Source organism: Neovison vison, chromosome X, assembly GCF_020171115.1.
Source record: "Neovison vison isolate M4711 chromosome X, ASM_NN_V1, whole genome shotgun sequence".
NCBI lineage: Eukaryota > Metazoa > Chordata > Mammalia > Carnivora > Mustelidae > Neogale > Neogale vison.
Window position 1 is genome coordinate 36,133,567 of NC_058105.1, and position 23,862 is coordinate 36,157,428.

The 23,862-nt window shown below is 36.9% G+C and overlaps 1 pseudogene; it reads left to right on the forward strand.

The window, feature by feature from the left end:
• Nucleotides 1–18,733: 18,733 nt before the first annotated feature.
• LOC122896845 lies at nucleotides 18,734–19,772 on the forward strand (annotated as a pseudogene).
• Nucleotides 19,773–23,862: the final 4,090 nt, after the last annotated feature.

Genomic DNA, 23,862 nt, shown 5'->3' on the forward strand with positions numbered 1-23,862 from the left:
GATAGAGATATAAAAGAAAAGTGGCTATATATGCTCACGTGGAGGGGGGCAATTTGTTTCAGTCAGGAGCAATTTATTGGAATTGGAAAAGCATCTCCATTGCCTAGGTTTCTGCTATATCCTTTAACCTCTTCAAGATTACCTGCCTTCTCCATTTTTATCTGCTCCTTCCGGAAGTGACAAACCATCAAACTCCAACTTGAAAAACACAGACTAATAAATCTATTTTAAGAACCTCATCTGTTCTAAGAGCCTGGCCCCAAGATTCTTTTATGTATACATGGAAATACTGTCCACACTTGGAATTCTTCCCATCTCATAGTCTTTATATTCTCTTTCATGTACCAAATTGAAATTTTTGTTTCTAAGAAAAGCTACCAAGTTATATCTTGACAACTTCTAAAACACAGATAACTTAATTAGTGCTGGCCTAACATCATTCTAGCTTCCTGGGCAGTGCACATATCCTTCGCTTCATAGGGACAGTAGAATTGTCCTGCCAAGTTTTAGAGATAACAATTTTTTCAAGTTTCACCAACATTTCCTTCAGATGAATAAAAAGCAAATTCCTTGCAATGGACTAAAAAGTTGAACATCCCCCTTCCCCAGTCACTCTCACTACTTTTCTGACCTCATCTTCTTCCATATTCTCTTCCTCTCTTGTTGCTCCTTGCATATTGGCCTCCTCACTGTTCCTTGAACACACAAGCACACTCTAGCCTCATATCTTGTGTACTAGTTGTTCCTTCTATCTAGAAAGGATTTCCTACCAGAAAATTCAATATTTAGTTCCCATGCTTGCTTCAGATCTCTACTTCAATATCACCTTACCAGAAAGACCTTTCCAACCACCGTATTTCAAGTAGTGAGTAACTGCCACCCCAGGTTTCTCCTTATCCTTTACCTTATTTTATTTTTCTTTTTAGTATGTTTCACCACCTAACGTATATTTATATTCTCCCCTCACTCGGCTATAAGCTCCATAAAGGCAGGAACTCTATCTACCATGTTTCCCACACTTTTTCCCAACACCTAATGCAATGCCTAGCATATAATAGGTACTCAAATATTTGTTGAATGAACAATGAACAGAGAGCTCAGAATAAAAGCTCTCAAATTGGGCTTCTCATTGGCAATTTAGGGGAAAAGAAAAAGTATCTGTGTTAACCATGCACTTCATTTCTATTCAAAAGTGAGATGAGACCTTGAAGTATAAGTTTTACTGTCACACACTCCAATCTAAATTAAAACTTTCACTATTCTTTGTCAAAGCTCCTTGCCCTTTTATTTCATACCACTATTCAACATGTGCAATTGTCATGTATTTATTTTTAAAAGATGTTCAACATGTTCTCCTTCTTATTAGAATGAAAGCTGATGAGGGGTCAGGGACACAATCTGCCTTGTTCACTACTTGTATTGCTAAGTGCCCAAGTCACGGATGGGGACTTGCAGGACTCTCAATAAATGAGTTGAAAGAGTAAAGGAACAAATGAAAAGAACTTTATAGAAGTTAAATCCTCTTTTTTCTTATCTAGACTGTTCCAATGCCAATGAAAAGGAAACAGTTTTAAAAAATGGGTAATACCCTCAAAATCGCTGTTTATATATTTGGTGTTAAAGTAGGGACATATAGAAAAGTAAGCCTCCAATTAATATGAATATTTTACTTTCCATTTTTGGCCTATTTATGTGGAGCCTGGCTACAAATTTTGGAAAAAAAAAAAAAAACCTGGTCAAATAGGAGGACGTGGGAGAAGGATGTTTTCTCATATTTGGTTTGGTAAAGAAAACATAAGCACAACATATTGTTAATGTTTTATTCTCCAATTCTATGAATGAAGATGACATGTAGTACAGTCACAGACTTGTTTTAAATTTGGCAATTCCGTTTACTGTCTTGACTTCAAATCACTCAAAGCTCACTGAAACTTTATTTTCATAGATAGAGCAGATGTATGAGAACAAGCATAAAACTTCTTTCATTGTTTCCTCTGGAGCCACAATCAAGTAAAACCCTACATTCGCATAACTATCCACAGCTGAACAGTTTAACCTATATAAATTATTTCATTTAATGCTCACTACTCTGCCTGATGGTTACTAATGATATCACCATTTTCCACATGAATCAGCTATGACCTAGCAAGGAGTAAGGAAATCACCCAAGTTACATGGCTGATAGATGACAGAGCCAGGATTTTAAAGATTTTATGTATTTATTTGAGAGAGAGAGAGCATGAGAGAGAGCATGGGGGGGGTTGGGGAGGGAGGGGCAGAAGGAGAGGCAGATACCTTGCTCAGCAGAGAGCCTGACCCCAGGTTTGATCTCAGGACCCTGGGATCACGACCTGAGCTGAAGGCAGAAGCTTAACTGACTGAGCCGCCCAGACACCTCAAGAGTAAAGACTTTAATCTAGATTTTTTAGCTCCAAGTTTAGTGCTCCTTCTATGACATCCTTCTGTTTCCATATTTTCCCCATATGGAAGCTTTGTTTTCTAGGGTGACAAATTTGTCCTGGTTTGCCCAGGCCTTTCCGCTTTAACACTAGAAGTCCTGTGTCCTAGGAACCCTCCCAGTCCCAGGTAAACCAGAATGGTTCATCACCCTAGTTGTCATTCAGACTGTATCTACAAACTTACCCTCTCTCTACCTTACATTTATTTTATCCCTGTGCTCTTATATATCATATGTTTATCCTTTGCATATATAAAACGAAGATTTAGAGAAAACAGCTCTATGTACTTTTTGCTTCAAGCCTAGTATAAACAGGCACTTAATAAAATCTGTTTAATAATCTTGTGATGGGCATCATGATTCATGTTTAGGAAGGAGCAATGAAGACTAGATCTAAGGTATGGGTATACTCTTTGTTTATGCACAAGACCCTTACCCTCGTCTGGATCTCAATTTCATCACCTGAAAATAAACACAATAATCCCTGCCCTGCTCACCTCATAATGATGAAATAAGATGTGTGAAAATAATCTAAAAAGGGCTAAGTATACTAGCAATGTTGTATTAGAAAAGCAGGAGGCAATTGATGAACCTTGCATCATGGATAGTGTACATGTGGAACAGCCTGGTTCATGTCAGCCATTTTTTTACTCAGCACTGCCCTGGACAGCAAGCAGTGTGGATCATTAAGGCAATGGAAATCAACAGATTAGCTCTGCCACATTCATATTATTCTGCCTGCACAGACATAACCTTAGCTTTGCCTTTATTATGGGCACCTGATGGCTGAGAACATAGCACACTTTCATCCTTCTTGGAGCCTGTTTACCTATTTACTGAATTTGCCAAATATGTTCCCTGCCTCTGGGTGCAATTAGCAATAGGCTGGATGTCACATCCTGCCATTAGTACCTAGACCACTTCTCAGATGACAGGAAACTTAGAAATAGCCCCATGTTCGTATTTCTAGATATTCAAAGTAAATATAATTTTAAAAAGTGGACAATAACAAATGCTTGAAACTTGGAGAGCTTGTAATGCACAATCTCTTCATCCAAAGAAGAAATGACATACGCCACAAACTTCCCAGATCTTTCAACACCCAGTTGTTTTTACTAAAGAACTTGGTGATGAATACATGGCAAAAGTCTGAGATTAAATCTGAGGGGGAAAATGATGCAAAAAAGACACAGTAGGGAATAGGCATTTGCAGTTTGGCATTTCACCATATGTTTGAGCCTTTTTACAGAGCCAGAGTGAGACCCAAGATGAGGCTTTTGTCACAGTGACCATCACAGCTGAGCTGAGGCAACATCTTAAGGTTGGTGAGACTCTCCCCCTACACCTACTATCAGGAAAAACCAGATAACAGCAAAATTGTTAAATCAGTTGGTGCTTTAATACACTGCTACCTTTATTTATGCTCCCCAGCTACATCCTCAAGTGGTAATTGTTTCATCAGACCGACTGACAGGCCAGTCTCCTCCTCTCAAGAAAACTTTTTCTTTCTACCACCTTCTTTGCTGATGACTATGGGTAAAACAAGTGGTAACCTCCCAAAGTAATATTGTGCCCCTACTTTTTGCCTCCACCAATGTCTAATCTTCACACAGTAACCAGAGATATCCTTCTAAATTCTCCATAGATCCCTATCTCATGCTGAGTAAAAGGCGAAGTACTTAACTATTACCTATAAGATTCTCACCATCTACCTTCCAACTCCCCAGTTATCTCTCAGGTCTCTTATTTATTATTTATTTATTTAAGAGAGAACAAACAAGCTCATGAGTGGAGGGAGAGACAGAGGACAGAGGGAGAGGGAGAGAGAGAATCCCAAACAGACTCCCCCGCTGAGGGTGGAGCTCAAGACAGAGCTCAGTGTCCATGAGATAATGACCTGAGATCATGACCTGAGTCAAAACCAAAAGTTGGACACAACCAACTGAGCCACCCAGGTGCTCCTCTCTGGCCCAATTTTTTACTGCTGTTTTTGTTCATTCAACTCCGGTCACGCTGGCCCCTTTGCTACTCTGTATATGCATTAGCCATTCTTGTGCTTGAGGATCTTTGAACTTGTCCTGTACCCTCTGCATAGAATTCTCCTTCCCATATTATTTGTACTTCTTCAGCCCTTTACTCAAATGTCACCTTTCCAGTGATCCATTCCCTCATCTCCCCATCCCAAACTGAAACTTTCACTTAGGATACTCTCAATACTTTCTATCACATTTTCCTGCTTTATTTTTCTCCCTGGTACTTAGCACTGTCTAAAATACAGTGGCATATTCTACTTACCATTTTATTGATCATCACCCTCAGAAATATTATAAGTTCTAAAAAGGTGAGGACTTATGTCTGTCTTTTATCCCTAGTGCCTATAAAAGGGCCTCACTCATAGCAGGCATTTGTTAAATATCTGTAAAGGAATTAAGTGAGTAAATGAGTGAACAAGATTAATCCTATAGGATAAATTGCTAATGTAATCATCAGTTGAGGCTTTTTATTTCCAGGAGAAAAGAATGATTGAACAGCTTAAACAATGAAAATACATGTCTCCATTTGCAGATAGATGAAGGATATACTGAGATACTTAAGGGCAAGGAGACTGCCTTCCCTACCTGGCCTCAGAGGTGCCATCATCACCCACTCCTTACCTGGGATGCTTAGCAGATAAGACTCATTAATACAATAAGATGCAGAGACTACTTGTGGCACAGGTAAAACTAGTTTGATTTTTTAAGGTACTCTAAATTTGGAATTTACTATATCCATACCCTTTATATAACCATCAAACTCCTCACACAAACTTATCAAGGTATACATCATTATTCTTATTTTTATAAGATTGTATTTATTTATTTATTTGAGAGAAATAGAGAGAGCAGGAGGAGGGGCAGAGGGAGTGAGAGAGGGAGAGAATTTCAAGCAGACTCCCCAGCAACTGTGGAGCCCCATGTGGGACTCAACCTCAAGACCCTGAAATAATGACCTGAGCTGAAGCCAACAGTCAGACACTTAACTAACACACACTGGCACTCCATTGTCCCTATCTTATAGAAAAGAAACTAAGAGAAATTGAGTGGCTTACTGAATGTAACGTGACCAAAAATATAGAGAACTGGGCTTCAAACCCAGGTCAGTAGTGCACAGAGACTCCGTTCTTTCTGTTCTACCATACTTCTGTAGTTGAAGGGAGGACATGTACCCTTATCCAAGATTTTCATATGAACAATATGTCAAAATCTTCAGACTTGGCATTACTTAGCAACTGCAGAGAATATTTTCCATTCTCAGCTACAGACAGCCTTTGCACTGGCACAAATTATTTGTTGCCCTGCCCCACCCCTGAAGCACATGACAACAAATGTCAATCTTGCAGGCTGTTGATGTATTTGCCTGTATGTCCCTCACTATATTTCATTTCTATTAGCAGAGCTGGAGCTGGAAGACCAAAACCAGAATTTCACACTTCAAGTGTCACATAGCAGTCTGATCACGTTGGGAGAAGTAGAACACATGTACTCCTTCTTGTTTATAATATGCTTATAGGCACTAAGGAATTCCAAGCCTATATGACTGTACAGTGCCAGTTTCCAGAAACAAAATGTTCCAATGAACACCAAATGAGCGGAAGGCACCAGTCTCCCTTGAGGTCTGCCAAATGATTTTCCTTCCCTTCTTACAGCCACCCTCTCCCAAAAAGGAAAGTCTGTTATTCATTCAATGTGTGTTAGATGAACATAAAGGTCGGGCCCTGTGCTAAGTGCCAGGATGAATGTGATTTCATCTACTAGAGGAGACAGACATAATCAGATCATAAATGACATCCGAGCGTGGCAAAGACTATAATGGGGGTAGAAAGAGGATCCAGAGAGTACATAAAGAGGGGAAAGTCTGACTTTTTCTAGAGGATATAGGGAAAATTTTCCTAAGGAAATGTCAAATAACTACTCAATTCTTTTTTCAATTAACCATTTTTGGAACACCCAAGTTTTCAAGTTATGATGTTAAGCCCTATTCATCTAGATGTTTACCTCAAATGGGGGAAGTGAAGGGCTTACATTATGGTCAGTTCATTGAAGAGCAAGTGGTCCTGATTTCACCTCACATGTATTGATGGGTCTGTGGTATGTGGCCCAGAGGTACGGAAGAATTTCCTAACATTGACCAACAACCCTGTAATACCAACCCTTGGTCACAAGAAGGGCAAGTGAAAATCTAAATCTAAATTCTAGAGGACACAGAATCCAACCAGTTGAGTGGTTTGGAAAACACAGGGCAGAGAGCAGGGGTGGGGGGTGGTGAGTAGAAGCCCAGAATATGGTTACTGACCTTATACTAAAGTTCAAAATAGTGCAACTCTGTGATTTTTTTATACTGGGTTTCTGCACCTGCTTTTGCTTTAGATGAGCATCCTGTTGCTGAAAAAAATTGAGTAAAATGACCAGAACTTAAATAAAATTTTGGAGAAAAAAAAACTAATCTACTCACTCATTTTACAGATAAGGGAAACTGAGGCTCAAAGTAGGGAAATAATTTGCCCAGATGCCACTGCAACATGGAGCAAATGATTTTACCTCTAGGAGCTTCAGTTCCCCCTCTGTGAAATGGGAATTATAATAGTGTATTCCTCATCATTGTTTTGGTAATACATAGGGCTAATGTATTCAAACATGTAGGTCAGTGCCTGAAACACAATAGATAGGGAAAAAATTGATTACTACCAGTATGATAATGATGATGGTGATGATGGCAATTATGATGATGATGCAGTTAGTTCCAGCTAATTATTTAAAATTCTAGTTTCCTGCTTTGCAAACCAGCATTCTATTCTCTATATCAAATTGGCTCAGGACAAGCCTCTCAGCAGCACTGGTCAGCATGATTTGACACAGTTGATCACTCCTTCCTCCTGGATTTACTTTTTACATTTGGATTTCTGGGATAGGCCCTCACTGAGCTTGTCTTCCTACCTCACTGGCTGCTCCTTCTTAATCTCCTCCACATCCTCCTCATTTCCCCCGACTGTTAACCACAGGGCTCAGGCTTCAGATCTCTCCTCTCTTCTACACTCACCCCCTGGGACATCTTATTTAGGCCCATAGCTTTAAATTCCCTCTATATGTTGAAGACTCAAAAATGTATATCACCAGTTCAGACCTCTCTCTCCTGAACTCCAGATTCATATCAACTGATACTAACCAACCATTTCAGTATAGACATCTCAAAGTAAATATGACTAAAATAGAATTCCCAAGTTTTCTCCCAAATTTGCTCTTCCTCCCACTGTTACCCATTTCAGTAAATACCCACAACACCATCCCAGTTGCTCAAACCAAAAACCCAGGCACTTTTCTCTTTTCCTCTCATTCCATAGCCAGTCTATCAGCAATTCTCATTGGCTATGCCTGTAAAATTCATGATATTCATGATAATCACGAATTTATTCATTTCTCATTATTGCATTGTTAAAGTCCAGCCACCTCTACCCTAATCACCCTGTATTCACTCTTGTCATCTTATAGACCATTCTCTGTGTAGTAGCCAGAGTGATCATTTTAAAATCGTTATCCAGAAAATGTGCTTCTGCAATGACTTCTCTTTTGACATCCTTAGGTATAGCAGCATAGCCTTAGCTATAAGCATAGCATATATAGCATAGCCACTCACAACGCACTCTTTCTCACTATCTCACTTCTTTCCTTCATAGTATTCACCACTATTTGAAAACCTATGTACTTACATATGTAATATTTTTACTTGTTTACATTTTTAAATGTCTTCTACGTACACACTGGCCAATGGAATGTCATTGCCATGAAGAAGGAACTTTAACTTCTCCATTGCTATAGCCCCAGAATTTAGAACAGTGTCTGACACAGTAGACTTTCAGCAAATAATTTTTAAGCACATGAATGAATATAGAAAACTGAACTAGAGACCTGACTTCATTGGGTTCCAACATTCTCTGCCTGTCTCTGTGAAGCTCCCTTCCCAAATGGAGTCCACATTCTAGGTAAGACCACAGGAAGTTTGGGAGGAAACTGCTTTCCATCTCATCTCAACTCTGACAGACAAATTAAACACCAATATAGCTCTCAGAGAGTTCTTTTTGTGGCAAAACTGTGATTTCTCCAGTCTACAAATGATTTTAATGAGAAAGGATCCATCATGATCAAAAGTACTATTCCTAACTATGTTCATGATGAATGTGCAATAATTAAGATATTCCAACTAGTGTCACTTGCTTGGCACATTCCAATTATGGAGGATGCTAGAAATAAAAAGATTAAAAACATCACCTGTTGCAAACATTGTATAGAGAAGAGCACCTGCACAGAACCCTTTGGATAATACCTCTGATGATGAATCGCTTATTGCAACAGAAAGAAATTGACTTGTAAAACTATAGTCATGGGGAAGGAGGGGAAGATCATGCTGATGTGCAGATCACTCCAAGCCAGCATCAGGATCCTTAAAAACAGATCAAAGTTGGGGTTAAAAAGCAGTATTGTCCCTAGGCTACAATGCGCAATGTATAATTCAGGAATCTGTCCAGTGGAGGAAGTGATAAGTGCAAGGGTTTTTCAACATCTCCAGTCAATATTCAGTTACATGGGAAAGAAGTGAAAGAATAGAAGGAAATCTGGCGTGGAGTTTATAGCATGGTAGGTTGCAACACTGAATTCACATTAGAATCACCTTTGTATATGAAAAGCCCTAGGATTAACTCCCAGTGATTCTGATTTAAGTAACCGGGAGCAAGTCCCAGGCACTAGTATGCTGTTTAAGATTATCAGGTGATTCCAATCTGCAGTCAGGTTTGAGAACAGTTTTTAGCTGATACAAATTTTCAGAAGGCATCCTTTTTCTTTAATTCTGGTTCTCAAAGTTGGTCCCCAGATCTGCAGCAACAGTATCACTCAGGAATATGTTAGAAATGCAAATCATGGGGTCTCAACTCAGATCTTCTGAATCAGAAACTCTGGGGACAGGGCCCAGTGATCTGTGGTTTAACAAGCCCTCCAGGTGATAAAGCACCCCTAAGCCGGAGAACCACTTCTTTAACCAGAAGTAACAGATTAAACAAAGTGAATATATCCCTCTAACTAATAGAGTTAAACAGCTGAGGTTAGCAAGGAGCAGCTAGAGGCACTTTAACTACAAACAGGACTGACGCTCTGCAGCTGGAGCTGGGTTTTTGTGGGGCTCCCACTTCTAGAGAAAATGTTAGTTAAGAGTGAACACTGAACCAAAATGTAAATCAAAGTTTAGATTAAATCTAATTATTTAAGTTAAATCAAAGTTTAGATGATACCTGGAAATATTTAGGAATTAACAACAAAGGTACTGATTCATAAAAAAAGATTTTTCTTTAAAAAATATTAGTTCTATAGAAGTGCTTTAAAAAAATTAGTGTGCTACAGAAACCTGTGGGCAGCTTGTTAAAAATATAGAGTGGGAGGTTGGGGTACCAGGTGGTGGGTATTATAGAGGGCACGGCTTGCATGGAGCACTGGGTGTGGTGAAAAAATAATGAATAATGTTTTTCTGAAAATAAATAAATTGAAAAAAAATTATACATACCCTCTTAAAAAATATAGATTCCTGGGCCCCACACCCAGAGATTCTCATTTACTTTTTAAAGATTTATTTTATTTATTTGAAAGAGACAGAGCACAGGGAGGGGCAGAGGGAGAGAGAGACAAGCAGACTCCCCACCAAGTAGGGAGACCAGCACAGGCTGATTCTGGAAGCCTGAGATCATGACCTGGGCTGAAATCAAGAGTTGGACACTCAAACGACTGTGCCACCCAGGCACCCCCAGAGATTCTGATTTAGTAGGTCTGGAGTGAGACCCATAAATTTACATTTTGTGAACTTTTTAGGTGATTCTTTAGTAGGTGGTCTTCTTACCAAACTTTAAGAAATGCTGTACTGTATGAACTTGGTTTTATCAATGGGCTGATCTGGGGCGCCTGGGTGGATCAGTGGGTTAAAGCCTCTGCCTTCAGCTCAGGTCATGATCCCAGGGTTCTGAGATCCAGTCCCACATCAGGCTCTCTGCTCGGCGGGGAGCCTACTTCCTTCTCTCTCTCTGCCTGCCTCTCTGCCTACTTGTGATCTCTGTCTGTCAAATAAATAAAATCTTATCAATGGGCTGATCAAAAAGAATTCTGATTGAACCCCAGTGTCAGTGGTCTAGATGGCAGATGAAATGTGTCCCTTGTAGAATTAATCATATGACCTTGCAAATAAACATACCTATTGACATCATTCTGGTGGCTATATACTAACTGGGAAGAAAATAACTGCAGAATTCAATGGCCTCTTGAATGCTGAATCTACCTGCCCAGAATTGCAGAATAACAACAATAATGCCAAAAACAAGACCCATAAAGTGGACATGTGGAAGCTGACTGCAGCTTATTTTATATTTTCAATTTAATTCTTCTTTGGGACCTACTTATTTTGACTGTATGATCTAATTTCCTAAGTTCATCTCATAATAATTTTAGGATGCCTTAGAATACCTATCTTGGCATGTAAAGTAATGAAGAGGTCACAGCTTTGTGACTGACCTATCCTATACCAGCCCAACACCATACATCTCTAGTCACAATCCATAAATATGCAGTGATAGTAATGGCATCTAAAATTTCTCCTCTATTTCCAGACTATGAAAGGACATATGCTTACAATAGCCATAAATGGCAGATGAAGTAGTCTACTATTCAGCTTAAAACAACATATACTGTGCATGCACAAATTATATACATACACATACAAAAACACATTCATATCACAGGACTTCCAAACTCCACCTAGCTTTTTAGTCTCCTACCCCATCGTCTGGTTGAACTTATTAGAACAAAGACTACTCATTTATTGTCATAGACCAAAGGCATTGTTTAGTCTCCCCAGGCCCCTGCCTTGGGTATGACTAGTTCACGCAATTGTGCAGGCCCTGATCTTTGACAGAATTATCTATCTTCAGTAATAGGAAATAATTAGTTCCAGATTGAACATAAATCTAGTTCTGCCTAACAAACCTAAAAGTAAGAACTGAACATATTTTTCTCTTTCCAAGTGGTGTCACTATGCTCCAGAACAAAACTCAAGAATATTTACAGAATACAAATATATATATATATATATATATATATATAGCCAACTCCAACAAAGTAACAAGACTCACAATATCAGATATCAAATAAAAAATTACCAGGCATGCAAAGTGGCAGTAAAAGATGAGCCATGATGTGAAAATAAATCAATCCCCCAAAACTGGTCCACTATTGACATAGACATTACTATAAGCAGAAAAGGATACTTAAAATATATTTTAACTGTATTCTACTACATTAAAAGTTAAAGATATGGAATATATAAAAAAGACCTAAATCAAATTTGTGGAGATGAAAACTACAATGTATGAGATGGAAAATGCTACTAGAAATAATTAATAACAGATTAGATATGGAATTTAAAAAGGTCAATACACCTAAATCCACAAAAATAGCGAGTATCCAAAACAAAACACAAAGAGTAAAAAGGAGAAGGAAGAGAAGAAAAATATTTGAAGATGATGAACAAAAATTTTCACATTTGATGAAAATATAAAAACACAGACCCAAGAAGATCAAGAAAACTCAAATCAGAAAAAGGAAGAAAAGAAGAAAACCACACCAATTTACATCATAATCAAATTTCAGGAAAAATAGTGATAAAAAGAAAATCTTAAAAGTAGTCAGAGAAAAAAGATACCTATGTAGAGTAAGAATGATAGATTTTTTTCATTGGAAACAATGCAAGTGAGCGGACAGTGTAGTATTATATCCAAAACACCAAAAGAAAAAATCTGTCAAGAGAAAATATATTCCATCAGAAAGGATGAATACCCAACTTTTGCATCAACATGGATGGAACTGGAGGAGATTATGCTGAGAGATATAAGTCAAACAGAGAAAGTCAATTATCATATGGTTTCACTTACTTGTGGAACATAAGGAATAACATGGAGGACATTAGGAGAAGGAAAGGAAATGTGAAGGTGGGGGAAGTCAGAGGGAAAGATGAACCATGAGAGACTATAGACTCCAAGAAACAAACTGAAAGTTTTAGAGGGCAGGGTGGTGGGGAAATGGGTGAGCCTGATACTGGGTATTATGGGGGGCATGGATTGCATGGAGTACTGGGTGTTAAACTTAAACAATGAATCTTGGAACACTACATCAAAAACTAATGATGTTTTGTATGGTGACTAACACAACACAGTAAAAAAAAAAAAGAGAGAGAAAATGTCTTCTGAAAATAAAGGGGGCACACCTCTATACTTTTGAGTATATACCCAAAAGAAGTAAAACCAAGAACTTGAACAAGTATTTGTACACCCATGTTCAAAGCAACACTATTTGCCATAGTTAAAAGATGGGAACACAAATGTCCATCAACTGATGAATGGATAAACAAAATGTGATATATACATAAAGTAGAATATTACTCAGCCTTAAAAATGAAGGTAACTGACACATACTACAACATGGCTGAACACTGAGGACTTTATACTAAGTGAAATAAACCACTCACCAAAAGACGAAAAAAGTGTGTGATTTCACTTATATGAGGTACCTAAAGTAGTCAGATTCAGAGACAGAAAGGAGAAGGTGAGGGGCTGATAGCAGGGGAGTGGAGAGTTAGTATCTGATGGGTATAGAGTTTCAGTTAAGAAAGATGAAAAAGTTCTGAATATGCATGTCAGTGATGGTTATACAACAATGTGAACATACTCAGCGTCACTAAACTGAATAATTTAAAATGATTAAAATAGTAAACTTTATGTTATGTATATTTTACCACAATAAAAAAAAACTTTAAAACTGATGGGAAATCAAAGATGTTTTTAGACACAGAAAAGTTGATACAACTCATCATCAGCAAACCCATGCTTCAAGTTAAAGTCTCTTAGAAGAAAAATTATACTAGATAGATACATAGATCTACAAAAAGAAATAAAGAACACCAAAAATGGCAAACATAAAAGTAATATAAGAGAATTTGCTCTTATAATTTTAATACCGTAAGAGATAATTGACTGTTTAAAAAATTAAAACAATTTATTGTGATATTTGTTGCATGAATAAAAGCAAAATGCATAACAACTGTAGTACAAAGGCTTAGAGGAAAGAAGTGGAATTATACTCATGTAAGGCTCCCATACTATATGGTAAATAGTATAATATCACTTGAAATTAGATTGTGATTAAAGATGTATATTATAAGCAACTCCCAAATACTAATAAAATTAGAAAACAAAGACTTAACAATAATAAGACAGTGAAAGAGATTAAATGGAATTAAAAATTTCAGTTAATCCAAAATAAAGCAAAAAACAAAAAAGACAGGAAAGGGAACAAAGAACACATATGACAAATGAGAAAAAAATAACAAGATGAGAGGATTAAAGTTAGCCATATCAATAATTACATTAAATGTAGATGGTCTAAACACCAGAAATGAATCAATTGTCCATCCACATATGAATGGATAAACAAAATGGTATATCCATACAACAGAATACTGCTCATAAGTAAAAAGAAATAAATTGTTGATATACAACATTTAGATGTATATCAAAATAATTACATTGAGTTTAAAAAGCCAGACCAAAAAAAGGATATAGACTATATAGTTCCATTTATATAAAAATCCAAGAAATGTAAACTATTATACTGTGACCAAAAACAGTTTTCTGGGGCTAAGGGGATTCTCAAAAGGCCTGTTAAAACTTTGGGAGATAATGGATATATTCACTATCTTTATGGTAATAATGGTTTCATAGCTCTACACATATGTGAAAAAATTAAATTATATACTTTAAATATATAGTTTATGTATGCCAGTTATACCTCCATAAAGCTGTTATGGTTATTTTTTTAATGTACTGTGGGAGTTCTGAGCAGATAGACTCAAAATGGATCATAGTAGTAGGGCACGGAAGCTACATTTCTCATCTCATGAGTGTTAAGAATGATCTCTAGGGGTAAATTATTCTTTTCTAGGATCTGTATTTTCCTTGTAATGATGGGAGTATGGAAAAATCTCAAATTGTATGCCCAAGTCTGAAATGAATTAGTTCCACAGAACACAAGATATAGAAGGGTCTTAGAGGTCCAAAGGTTTCACACATTGCTCCACAGAGCACTGGAGTACTTCTGAGTTCTCCAGAGTGTGTGAAGAGGGTGGTGTTGCAGAAGCTGAAAAGAGCTGAGAAGAGGTAATTCTTACTCTTCCATCCTGACTCAATCAGAGTAGCTCTACTCTTACATGTTTTACATACTGAATTGCAGAGTAGTATTTTATTTTTTTCATTTTTTTTTTTAAATTTTTGAGAGGAGGGAGGGGCAGAGGAAGAGAGAGAATCTTAAGTAGGCTCCACACCCAGCATGGAGCCCAATGTGGGGCTCAATCTCACCATCCTGAGGTCATGACCTGAGCTGAAATCAAGAGTGGGAGGCTTAACCAACTGAGCTACCCAGGCGCCCTGAGTAATAGTTTATTTAAAAAAAATAAAAACACCCCATGACTAAAAAGATAAAAATGAAAAATCACAGGTATAGCTAAAAAAAATGTGCTATGTGACTAATAATTTACTACATCCATTTATTGTACTTACTGTAGTGTAGCTAAAATGTTAAAGAGACTGGGAGATCCTGCCTACTATGCTAGTTTCTCTAGCTATAGCATAACATAGGAAGGAAGAAGTTATTGAGAAAGAAAGCACAATGGGAAAGCTAGATGACTTAATTTTTCATGAGCCAAGTCTTTGTTTAAAATGATACAGATAAATACTAATAACTAATAACAGATAAATAACTAATATCCACTCACTGGATAATCACTTTGCATGCATTAAGTTCCTAAATCTTCCCAACCATCTTATGGAATAAGAGCTATTTATCATCCTCAGTTGTCAGATGTGGAAATTGAGGCATAGAGGGATTAATTAGTTAGCTGAAAAGCATAGAGCTATTAAGTGGTGAGGAAGTCAGGAACAGAACCCATATATGTATGACTCTAAAGCACATTCTCAACCACTACATGCTATTGCTCTCTGGGTCAACTATTTTCAAACTATATGAAATTCATTCATGGATGTGCTGGTGGTATAGAGAGAGAATGAGAAGGGGGAGGGAATCTGACTCTTTGCCATTACTACCATCACTTTGTGATCATAGTAATTCTACCTCCAATTGTTTATGTAAGATTTCCACTGAACGCACATTTTCAATACTAAAAAAAATTAAAGAGGTAAAAAGCACTGACAATAGTAGGATCCCTTCATGTTACAAATGAAAATACTGAGGACACAAGGGGAATGTGCTCTACCTTTGGTAATAATAACATAGCAAGTTAGTGGCAGGTCTTGACTCTGTCCAGCATTATTTTCTCATATGCCATTATTTCACCATGAACCCCAACAAGGTCTTATCGAAATTTTAGTGGAATACATGAGTTTTGAAAAATCAAAATTGAAAGTAAGCAATGTCTAAAGAGAAGACCTTATTCTGAAATTCAGAGCGAGCTGTACTCCAGGAAGTGACAGCCATCTCTATCATCCAGTACTCTAAGCAAAATATCTTTCTTTGACCACTAGTGGGTACTGAAGTGCACAAATAATTTAATGCTATAATGGAACTTTCTTTTTTTTTTTAAAGATTTTATTTATTTATTTGACAGAGAGAAATCACAAGTAGACGGAGAGGCAGGCAAAGAGAGAGAGAGAGAGAAGCAGGCTCCCTGCTGAGCAGAGAGCCCGATGCGGAACTCGATCCCAGGACCCTGAGATCATGACCTGAGCCGAAGGCAGCAGCTTAACCACTGAGCCACCCAGGCGCCCATAATGGAACTTTCTTAATACATATCAGGTACGAGTCTGGGTAGGAATTTAAACTTAAGCTTCATGCATCAATTTCCTAAGGATATGCCATAAAACAGAAGAGAAGATAACCATAGCCAACCTTGCATTCGAAAATGACTCAACCAAGTTCTGGCAGAGCCAAGATCTAGGCTTGGTGCTCATCCTCCATCTCAGACTTCAGGGCCATTTTTTTCAGTTCCAGACCCTAAGACCTTTATCTCAGATATAAACCTCAGAACTTTGAGGGGGCCTACAAAATTCCTGAAACATTCCACAAAATTTTGCATGTATGTGCATATTTCTAGAGAGTGAATACTTAATTTTCTTTAGAATCTCAAAGGAGTTCATAATGCCTAAAAAATTAAGAAATGCTAGTTTAGACTGAGTTTCTATGAGTGCACTGGGCATTATGCCCTTTGTGAGATCAGAAGGAGGTAAGCTATCTTTTTGACCTGAAAGCTCCAGCAATAGTAAAAACTGAAGCTGGAATTTTATGTTTCTCCCTGCCTGCCTGCTTAATCTCCTTTGTGGGGAGTATGAAGAGAGGTAACAAAGAGAAACAAAAGCTAGATTATTTCTCTGTGTTCTTTTATACGATGCCAGATAACCTATTTAGCATAAACTCTTGCCTTTTAACATGCTGTTTCAGTGTCATGCAGAGCTAGTCTGACACAGTGGAGGAAAGTATAGGCTTTAGAGACAAACAGACGCTGATTCAAATCAAGACTCCACCACTTTGCGACAATTTACTTAACTTCTTTAGGCCTCTGTTTTCTAATTTATAAAATGGGAATTAAAGGAACTACTTCTTTTTTTTAATTTTTTATAAACATATAATATATTTTTATCTCCAGGGGTACAGGTCTGTGAATCGCCAGGTTTACACACTTCACAGCACTCACCAAAGCACATAAAGGAACTACTTCTTAATGTTGTAAGGTTAAATGGTATAAGGCAAAGAGCCTAGTAAATTGAAAGGGCATAATAAATAGTAGAAAATTTTTAATTAGAATTCACTATTACCACCATAGGCACAATCTTTCTACTCCAGTTTTTTTTTTAAATTCCTTCTACTTATTTCTCTCTGTTCTGCTAAATCTATTTGTTTCCTGGTTGGCCCCTTTCTTCCATCTTCCTTGCTTCCCCTCTTTCTTTCCCAGTATCTTTCTACCTTCCTCTCTTTAATCTCTCTCGTTCTCTCACTATACATCTGTCTTCCCTTCTATTCACCTATCAGGAAAGAGAAATATGAAGCAACTTAGAATTAAGACATGAATAATCAAGGGAAAATAAAAGCCAAATTTCAAGGATATCAGGTCTTATTACTGAAATTCTGCATCTTCACCTGAAATATCATCTATAAATACGTAATTACTTCTAAACTTACCATGTCCCCTTGAATGTCTCAATCTCAGCCTAAATCAATATCGGGTTTCCTGTTGTACTCTGAGCTGAAAATAAGTCCCAGGGGTGCCATGGAGATTTGAAGTTCTCCCTGAGCTCTTGCGCTTTTACTTAATTGAAAAGCCAAACATCTGAGAAATATTTACCCAAGAACTTGTTTGCTACATTAATTAATTAAAATATGATGCGAGCACACTTACCAATGCCATAGAGACAGATAGAGGGTTGACTAATTTAAAAACCTCCTTTAAAAGAGAAAACAGTAAAAGAAAGGATACATAAATGCCTTATTTTATTTTAACTTAAAGCATAAATGTACCTTCCTTTCCCAATATTCTGATGTAGGACCAAGGCCAGCATTATAATTTTTCTTGTATAAAACTCGTCCATAAGTGTCATTAATGATTTCTAGTTTCAGTTCATTTGACATGGAGTAAGAATCTATAGGTACTTCTAAAACATACTGAGTGAAGAATCCTATATTGTGTAATCTTATTCCCAATTATTTATCGATGTAGTAATCCCATTTGGTTTGATAGTCCCATTTTTAGTGACATGGATTTACTGAAGTTTTCCAAATCAATTTAGTATTTTGTTTTTATTATTAAATGTATCATATAAAAATAACTTATAATGGGAATGTAAAATATAAAGAATAAACGTTAAATGGAGATCCACATACAACCTAGCTTAAGAAATATATCATCGGGGTGCCTGGGTGGCTCAATGGGTTAAAGCCTCTGCCTTCAGCTCAGGTCATAATCCCAGGGTTCTGGGATCAAGCCCCACATTGCATCGGGCTCTCTGTTCGGCAGGGAGCCTGCTTCCTCCTCTCTCTCTGCCTGCTTCTCTGACTACTTGTGATCTCTGTCTGTCAAATAAGTAAATAAAATCTTGAAAAAAAAAGAAATGTATCATCACAGGCTCTACAACTGGGGATGCTTGCTACTCTCGGCGCCAGGCCCAGCTTCCTTCAAAATGTCTACTGTTCACAAAATTCTCTGCAAGCTCAGCTTGGAGGGTGATCACTCCATGCCCCCTAGTGCATATGGGTTGGTCAAAGAATACACCAATTCTGATGCTGAGCATGATGCTCTGAACATTGAAACATCCATGAAGACCAAAGGTGTGGATGAAGTCACCTTTGTCAACATTTTGACCAAACGCAGCAATGAACAGAGACAGGATATTGCCTTCACCTACCAGAGAAGGAACAAAAAGGAACTTGTATTAACACTGAAGTCAGACTTGTCTGGCCACCTGGAGACAGTGATTTGGGGCCTATTAAAAACACCTGCTCAGTATGATGCTTCTGAACTGAAAGCCTCCATGAAGGGACTAGAGACTGATGAGGACTCCCTCATTGAGATCATTTGCTCAAGGACCAAGAGCTTCAGGAAATTAACAGAATCCACAAGGAAATGTATAAGACTGATCTGGAGAAGGACATCGTTTCTGACACACCTGGTGATTTCCACAAGCTGATGGTTGCCCTTGCAAAGGGTAGAAGATCAGAGGATGGCTCTGTCATTGATTATGAACTGATTGACCAAGATGCCCAGGATCTCTATGATGTCAGAGTGAAGAGGAACGGAACTGATGTACCCAAGTGGATCAGCATCATGACTGAGCGGAGTGTGTGTCACCTCCAGAAAGTATTTGATAGGTACAAGAGCTACAGCCTTTATGACATGTTAGAGAGCATCAAGAAGAAGGTCAAAGGAGACCTAGAAAATGCTAAACCTGGTCCAGTGCATTCAGAATAAGCCCCTGTATTTTGCTGACCAACTGTATGGCTCCATGAAGGGCAAGGGGATTCATGATAAAGTTCTGATAAGAATCATGGTCTCTCACAGTGAAGTGGACGTGTTGAAAATTAGGTCTGAATTCAAGAGAAAATATGGCAAGTCCCTGTGTTACTACATAGAGCAAGACATGAAGGGCGACTACCAGAAAGCACTGCTGTACCTGTGTGGTGGGGATGACTGAGGCCCAAGACGGTTGAGCATCCAGGATGCTCCTTTGTTTCCGGCTAACAATTCTAGAAAATAGCTTGTGACTAATAGTTCCCTTGGGCCCATCCCTGCAGGGATGGCATTAGTATCACCTGCTCCCCCTTCTTATTGCTGTTGCCTAAGCATTGCCTGCCTCTTATGTCTACTCTCTCCTTTTAACCAAAGAAATGAGGAGTTGTAAGTGAAATCTATGATGTGAAACACTTTGCCTCTTGTGTACTGTGTCATAAACAGATGAATAAACTGAATTTTTACTTTATTAAAAAAATATATCATCACAAATAACATTGAAGGCTCTGTGTCAAGACTGTCAACTGTCCGAGATTTTACCTTACTTATAAACTGACAAGTTGGCCTGCCAGTTTCACAGATGTTGGTAAAAATCAATCTAGTTGTTTATCTTTATGCCAATTCTACACTGTCATGATACTGTAGTATTATATTAAGACTTGAAAGTCAGCTGGTACAAGTCCTCCAAATTTTTTCTTTTTTTAATTTGTTTTAGCTAATTTAGGTTCTTTATATTTCCATGTAAATTTGAGAACTATCTTTTCAATTTCAAAAAAAAGCATGCCAGCATTTTAATTGGGATTGAGTTAAATCTGTAGATAAAATTGTAAATAATTAACATTTTAATAATATCAATCTTTGTTCTGATTCATGAAAACAATATATGTCTCTACTTATTTAGTCTCCTCTGATTTTTCTCAGTTTTACATATCTTTTCTCAGATTAATCCATAAGTATTTAACATATCTTGATGCTACTGTTAATGGCATTTTTTCCATTGTAATTTTTGATTGTTGCTAATATATAAAAGTTCAGCAAATGTTTATTGATGTACAGTTGACATGCAATGTTACATTGGTTTCAAGTGTACAACATAGTGATTCAACAACTCTATATGCTATGTTCACCACAAGTATAGGTACCATCTGTCACCATACAACACTATTACAATACCATTAGTTATATTCCCTATGGTATAACTTTCATTCTTGTGACTTACTCATTTCATAATTGGAAGACTGTACCTCCCACTCCCCTTCACCCATTTTGCCCATCTGCTACCACACTCTCCTCTGGCAAATGTCAGTTAGTTTTCTGTATTTATGGATCTGTTTCTGTTTGTTTTGACTCTTGGATTCTACATATAAGTGAAATAATAAGGGATTTGTCATTCTGCCAGACTCATTTCACTTAGCATAGTACCCTCTAGGTCCATCCATGTTGTTTGCAAAGCCAAGATCTCATTCTTTCTTATGCCTGATTAATATTCCATTATATATATTTTCATCCATTCATCTATCCCTGGACTTTTAGGTTGTTTCCATAACTTGGCTACTGTAAATAATGCTGCAATAAACATAAAGATGCATACATATTTTCAAATTATTGTTTTCATTTTCTTTGGGTAAAAACCCAGTAATGGAAATATTGGACCATATGGTATTTCTATTTTTAACTTTTTGAGGGACCTCCATACTGTTTTCTACAGTTGTTGCACCGATTTTCATTCCCACCAACAGTGTGTTTGGAGGATTACTTTTTCTCCATACCAACATTTGCTATTTCTTGTCTTTTTAATTCAAGACATTCTAGCAGGTATAAGGTAATATATCATTATGGCTTTGATTTACATTTTCCTAATAATTAGTGATCTTGAGCACATTTTCATGTGTCTTTTAGCCATCAGTATGTATTCTAAGAAAAATGTCTATTTAGGTCCAATTAAGTGGTATTTATCCCACGGATATGAGGATGTTTCAACATGCACAAATCAATGTGATATATCACATTAACAAAATGAAGTATAAACAACATATGATTATCTCAATAGATGCAGAAAAAGCATTTGACAAAATTTAACATCTACTCATGATATAAAAAACTTCCAACAATATGAGTTTAGATGAGGCATACTTCAACGTAATGAAGGCTATATATGGCAAGCCCACAGCTAACATCATACTCAATGGTGAAAAGCTAAAATCTTTTCTTCTACAATCAGGAACAAGACAAAGATGGCCACTCTCATCACTTTTATTCAACATAGTACTAGAAATCCTAGCCACAGCAATCAGAAAAGAAAAAGAAATAAAAGACGTTCAAGTTGGTAAGGAAGAAGTAAAACTGTCACTGTTGCAGAAGACATGACATTATACACAGAAAACCCTACAGACTCCAGCAATAAACTACTAGAACTAAAACATAAATTTAGTAAAGTGCAGGATACAAAATAAATACACAGAAATGTGTTGTGGTTTTTGTACACTAATAATGAAGTTGCAGGAAAAGAAATTAAGAAAATACTCTCATTTATAATTTCACCAAAAAGAATAGAATTCCTAGGAATAAACTTAACCAAGGAGGTGAGAAACTTGTGCTCTGGGGCGCCTGGGTGGCTCAGTGGGTTAAGCCGCTGCCTTCGGCTCAGGTCATGATCTCAGAGTCCTGGGATCGAGTCCCGCATCGGGCTCTCTGCTCGGCAGGGAGCCTGCTTCCCCCTCTCTCTCTCTGCCTGCCTCTCTGCCTACTTGTGATTTCTCTCTGTCAAATAAATAAATAAAATCTTTAAAAAAAATTTAAAAAAAATAAAAAAAAATTTAAAAAAAATAAAAAAAAATTTAAAAAAAGAAACTTGTGCTCTGAAAACTATAGAATACCAATAAAAGAAATTGAAGATGACATAAAAGTGGAAAGATATACCATGCTCACGGATTGAAACAATATTGTTGAAATGTCCGTATTACCTAAAGTAATCTACAGATTCAGTAAAACCCCCATCAAAAAACTAATAGTATCTTTCACTGAACTAGAGCAAATAATTCTAAAATTTGTATGGAACTGCAAAGACCCCTAATAGCCAATGCACTTTTGAGAAAGCAGAACAAGGCTATAGAGGTTTCATAATCCCAGATTTAAAGATATACTACAAAACTATAGTAACTAAAATAGTATGGTACTTACACAAAAATAGACACACAGATCAATGGAAGAGGACAGAGAGCCCAGATACAAAAGCATGCTTATATTGTCAATTAACTTCTCACAAAAGAGGCATGAATATACAATGGAGAAGACAAGCTCTTCAAGAAACATTGCTTGGAAAACCAGATAGTTGCATGCAAAAAAATAAAAGTGAACCACTTTCTTACACCATACACAAAAATAAAGTTTTAGTTTAAAGTTGTTTTAGGCAGAAGGGCAAATAAAGTTCCTATTATTCCATCTTGGTTGCAGGCAGAACTCTGTGGGTACTGAATTTTGTCAAATGATTTGCAGCATCTATTTGAGAAGAATCTAAGATTTCCTGCCTAGTGTCTATCAATGTTGTGAACTACATTGCTTGATTTTCAAATAGGAAATCAAACTTTCAATATAGGGATGAAAATAAACCATGAGTTAGTATCTTTTTTGTATATTGCTAGGTTCTATTTGCTAATGTTTTGCTATGGATTTTTGTTCATGAAGTATATTGATCTATAGTTTCCTTGTCTTTTATTTTTCTGATCTTCATATCAGGGAAATTCTGGCCTTATAAAATGTGCCATGAAATGTTCCCTCTTCCTCTATTTTCTAAATGACTTTGTGTACAGTAGATATTATTTCTTAAATATTTGGTAGAATCTACCAGTCAAGGCATTTGGGATTGGTGTTTCCTCTGTATAGAGGTTTTTCATTATAAATTCAATTTTTAAAAGTTGATGTAAAGGTATTTAGATTTTCTACATCTTCTGTAGTCAGTTTTCATCTACTGAATTTTAAACTTTAGTTACAGTATTTTTATATTTCTAGAAATTCTATTTCATTACAATTCAAATCTGCTGGTTTATTTTTATACTTTCTTGTTCTCTAGAGATATTTTAACTTTATCTTGTACTTTTTTAAACATAGAAGACATACTTTGTAAACAGTTTAAAGAAATAATTTGTAACTCATAAGACCAACATCTGAAGACTTTGGGGGATACTACTGTTTATTTTTTTCCTTGCTGGTGCTCATTCATGGTGCCTTGATATATTTTGTGTGTAGTAATTTTTTCAAAGATTTCTTATTTATTT